Below are 5,297 nucleotides of genomic sequence, written 5' to 3'. Positions count from 1 at the left end.
CCGACGAGGATTGCGGTGGTCGAGCCCAACACGGGATCCACAGACCAGAATACAGCCCAGAGCTCGCTCCAAGTTATTTTCACCTCTTTCTTCACGTGAAGGATCGCCTAGGAGGCCGACGATTTGCTTCAAACGAGAAAGTGGAAGACTTCATGACAACATGGCTGAGCACACAAGGACAGAATTTTTACTAGGAGGCTATGTGCAAACTGTTCTCACAAAGCGACAAGCGCCTAAACCGGTGTGGAGACTACGTCGAAAAATAATGTAATGGATGTCCTACTAGTTGGCTGTATTGGTTGTGTGGAATAAAACGTGCAAGCTTCATTGGGAGCTTTGTGAACTTGGCTTCTGATCACCCATCATAGGTCGAGAATATGGCTATGAAGGTTACGGAAAATGATCAGTTTTCTGACTAGTTTGATGCGACCCACCACGAATTCCTCTCCTGTGCCAAACCCTTCATCTGAGACCTACGTCCTCAGTTATTTGCTAGATGTATTCCAGTGTCTGTCTTCTATAGTTTTTACTCTCTACAGTTCCCTCCGGCACCATGGAAGTGATCTTGTGATGTCCTAACAGATGTCCTACCATTCTGTCCCTTCTTCTCGCCGACTCCCTGAAGAACTACCTCCTTCCTTAACTTCTTAGTCCACTTAATTTTCAACATTCTTCTGTAGCACTACATCTCAAATTTTTCGATTCCCTTCTCTTCCAGTTTTTCCACACCCCATGTTTCATTACCATAGAATGCTGTGCTCCAAACGCACATCCTAAGAAATTTTTTCCTCAAATTCAGCCATGTGTTTGATACTAGAAGACTTCTCTCGGTCAGGAATGCTCTTCTTTCCAGTGATAGCCTACTTTTTATATACTCCTTTCTATGTCCGTCATGTATTTCGTTGCCTTGGTAGCAGATTTCCTTAACTTCATCTACTTCGTGATCACCAATACAGATGTTAAGTTCCTCGCTGTTCTTGTTTCTGCTACTTCTCATTACTTTCGTCTTCCTTCGATTTATTCTCAATCCATATTCTGTGCTCTTCAGATTGTTTATTCCACTCAGTAGATGCTGTAATTCTGCTTCACTTTCACTGAAGATAGCAATGTCATCAGCCTATCGTATCGTTGATATATTTTCAACGTGAATTTTAATCCCCCTCCTGAACCTTTTCTTTAAATTTCCCTCATTGCTACTTCGACGTATGGATTGAACAGCAGGAGTGGAAGATTACATTCCTGTCTTACACTCTTTTCGTTCTTCTTCCATTTTAATTATTCGCCCTTGGTTCTTGTACATATTGTATATTACTCGTCTTTCCCTATAGCTTATTCCAGTTTTTTTCAGGATTTCGAACACCTTGCACTAGCTGAGCGCTTTTTACAGGTCGACAAATCCTATGAACGTGTCTTAATTTTTCTTTAGTCTTGCTTCCTTTATCAACCGCAACGTCAGAACTGCGTCTCTGGTGCCTTTACCTTTCTTTCCTAAAGCCAACTGTTCGTCATGTAACAGATCCTCAATTTTCTTTTCCATTCTTCTGTGTATTATATTTGTCAGCAACTTGGATGGATGTACTGTTAAGTTGATTGTGCGGTAGTTCTCGCACTTGTCAACTCTTGCAATATTCGGAATTGTGTGGATGATGTTTCTCCGAAAGTCTGATGGCATATCGCCAGCCTCACACATTCTACACACCAACGTGAATCTGTTACCACTTCCTCCAATGATTTTAGAACTCTTTTTTGACCTTAAGTCGTCCAAAGCTCTTTTAAATTTTGATTCTAATACTGGATCTCCTATCTCTTCCCTGGCAACGGCCTTGCCGCAGTGGGTGGGTACACCGGTTCCCGTCAGATCACCGAAGTTAAGCGCTGTCGGGAGTGGCTGGCACTTGGATGGGTGACCATCCGGGCCGCCATTAGCTGTTGCCGTTTTTCAGGGTGCACTTAGCCTTGTGATGCCAACTGACGAGCTACTCGACTGAATATTAGTGGCTCCCGTCAAAGGAAATTATCATAACGATCGGGAGGGCGGTGTGCTGACCACATGCCCCTCCTATCCACATCCTCATCTGAGGGTGACACGGCGGTCGGATGGTCCCGATTGGTCACTTGTGGCCTGAAGACGGAGTGCTATCTCTTCCCTACGTGAATACTGGTTTTGTTACCACTTCCTAGAATGATTTTAGAAATTCTGTCTTTCTTGACCACAAGTCGTCCAAATCCGTCAGAACAGACCTAGGAAAGGCCAACGGTACCAACCGGCCGCCGAATCATCCTCGGACCACAGGCGTCACTGGATGCGGATATGGAGGGGCGTGTGGCCAGCACACCGCTCTCCCGGCCGTATGTCAGTTTACGAGACCGGAGCCGCTACTTCTCTCAATCAAGTAGCGCCTCAGTTTGCCTCACAAGGGCTGAGTGCACCCCGCTCGGCAGACCGGATGGTCACCCATCCAAGTGCTAGCCCAGCCCGACAGCGCTTAAATTCGGTGATCTGACGGGAAGCGGTGTTACCACTGCAGCAAGACCGTTGGTTAAGGCGTCCAAAGCTCTTTTAAATTCTGATTCTAATATTGGATCCCCTATCTCTTCCATGTCGACTTCCATTTCTTCTTTTACCACGTCATTAGACAACTCTTCCCTCTCGTAGACGCCTTCTGTGTACTCTTTCCACCTAGTCGCTCTCTCCTTTGCATTTGACAGTGAAATTCACATTTCTCTCTTGATGCTACCTCCCAAACGAAAGTTGTTTTGACTTTTGTGTATGCTTAGTCAGTCGTTCCGACAATAATTACATTTTCGTTTTGTTTACATTTTTCGCGCAGCCATTTCGCCCTAGCTTCCTTGCACCTTCTGTTTATACTAGAACGAAACAACACGATGTCTGACGAGAGTTAGCACACGAATCCCTTTATTTGACGTTTGACAGTCGGCGAATGCCGCTTGCTACGGACGGACGCCTAGACTGCCGCTACCAGCCTGGCAGGCTGTCACGTCGCGTGCGACGGATGGCCATCCCAGCCCGTCACGCAGAAGCGGGTCGCTCATGCCGTCGCAGGCCGCTCCGCCCAAATTAATTCCGCCAAGTGATGGATTTCAAAACGCGGCCCAAAACCAATTATGACAGACAATGGGCCGTCGCGTGATTAACGTCCGCCACCGGCCGCAGAGGCCTCTGACGGGCAGTCCCTGCAGTTTTATGTCGCGGCCGGCCGCGATTGCAAGACGCCGCTGCAGGGTTTACTACGTCCAGTAAATTTATAGCAGTGCGTCAACCTCTCAGTCTCTTTCACTGGCTGCGCACAGTCGATATTTGCTGGAAATGAACTGGCAATCGGCCACTGGAGTACCCCAACCGGTTAAAAGCTTTCTTGATTTACGTTTCATCTACATCTACATCTACATTTATACTCCGCAAGCCACCCAACAGTGTGTGGCGGAGGGCACTTTACGTGCTACTGTCATTACCTCCCTTTTCTGTTCCAGTCGCGTATTGTTCGCGGGAAGAACGACTGCCGGAATGCCTCCGTGCGCCCTCGAATCTCTCTAATTTTACATTCGTGTTCTCCTCGGGAGGGGAAGCAATATATTCGATACCTCATCCAGAAACGCACCCTCTCGAAACCTGGACAGCAAGCTACACCTCGATGCAGAGCGCCTCTCTTGCAGAGTCTGCCACTTGAGTTTCCTAAACATCTCCGTAACGCTATCACGGTTACCAAATAACCCTGTGACGAAACGCGCCGCTCTTCTTTGGATCTTCTCTATCTCCTCCGTCAACCCGATCTGGTACGGATCCCACACTGATGAGCAATACTCAAGTACAGGTCGAACTAGTGTTTTGTAAGCCGCCTCCTTTGTTGATGGACTACATTTTCTAAGGACTCTCCCAATGAATCTCAACCTGGTACCCGCCTTACCAAAAATTAATTTTATATGATCATTCCACTTCAAATCGTTCCGTACGCATACTCCCAGATATTTTACAGAAGTAACTGCTACCAGTGTTTGTTCCGCTATCATATAATCATACAATGAAGGATCCCTCTTTTTATGTATTCGCAATACATTACATTTGTCTATGTTAATGGTGAGTTGCCACTACCTGCACCAAGTGCCTATCCACTGCAGATCTTCCTGCATTTCGCTACAACTTTCTAACGCTGCAACTTCTCTGTATACTACAGCATCATCAGCGAAAAGCCACATAGAACTTCCGACATTATCTACTAGGTCATTTATATATATTGTGAAAAGCAATGGTCCCATAACACTCCCCTGTGGCACGCCAGAGGTTACTTTAAGGTCTGTAGACGTCTCTCCATTGAGAACAACATGCAGTGTTCTGTTTGCTAAAAACTCTTCAACCCAGCCACACAGCTGGTCTGATATTCCGTAGGCTCTTAATTTGTTTAGCAGGCGACAGTGCGGAACTGTACCGAACGCCTTCTGGAAGTCAAGGAAAATGGCATCTACCTGGGAGACTGTATCTAATATTTTCTGGGTCTCATGAACAAATAAAGCGAGTTGGGTCTCACACGATCGCTGTTTCCGAAATCCATGTTGATTCCTACACAGTAGATTCTGGGTTTCCAGAAACGACATGATGCGCAAGCAAAAAACATGTTCTAAAATTCTACAACAGATCGACGTCAGAGATATAGGTCTATAGTCTTGCGCATCTGCTCGACGACCCTTCTTGAAGACTGGGACTACCTGTGCTCTTTTCCAATCATTTGGAACCTTCCGTTCCTCTAGAGACTTGCGGTACACGGCTGTTAGAAGGGGGGCAAGTTCTTTCGCGTTCTCTGTGTAGAATTGAATTGGTATCCCGTCAGGTCCAGTGTACTTTCCTCATTGTATTGCTTCCTTCATGACGCTATAGTCGTACCGAATCTAAAATACTATGATGCAGTTATTCTTGCCTCTGGAGAAAAACACCAGACAGTCACAACTGTCGCTTGATATTTACAGCTACAACGCTGCTCTGCTATTCACAATTAAGTGCCTGGGACAGGGTTCATCGAAGCACCTTCAGGTTATTTCTATACTGTTCCACTCTCGGACAGCGCGAGAAAAACCAACGCTTAATGGGGGTAGGACGTGAAACGAGCCGACTTGGAGCAGGAGAGACACCACATGAAATTTTAATTTCCACTTTTACAAATAAATTCATAAAACTTTGTCATCATGACCAGGAAGGATTCAGGATTGACACTCGTAGCAGTGGAAGTTCAAAAACATAACAAAATAAATTTTTTACATGTTAAATTTCATAATTTTTTTCACTT

The 5,297-nt window shown here is 45.8% G+C and overlaps 1 pseudogene; it reads left to right on the top strand.

The window, feature by feature from the left end:
* The first annotated feature begins 1,813 nt into the window (after positions 1–1,813).
* LOC124556431 lies at positions 1,814–1,935 on the top strand (annotated as a pseudogene).
* The last annotated feature ends 3,362 nt before the right edge of the window (positions 1,936–5,297 follow it).

The sequence above is a fragment of the Schistocerca americana genome, chromosome 1 (assembly GCF_021461395.2).
Source record: "Schistocerca americana isolate TAMUIC-IGC-003095 chromosome 1, iqSchAmer2.1, whole genome shotgun sequence".
NCBI lineage: Eukaryota > Metazoa > Arthropoda > Insecta > Orthoptera > Acrididae > Schistocerca > Schistocerca americana.
Note: the sequence above shows the minus strand (reverse complement) of the source record. Positions and strands in the feature narration are given on the sequence as shown.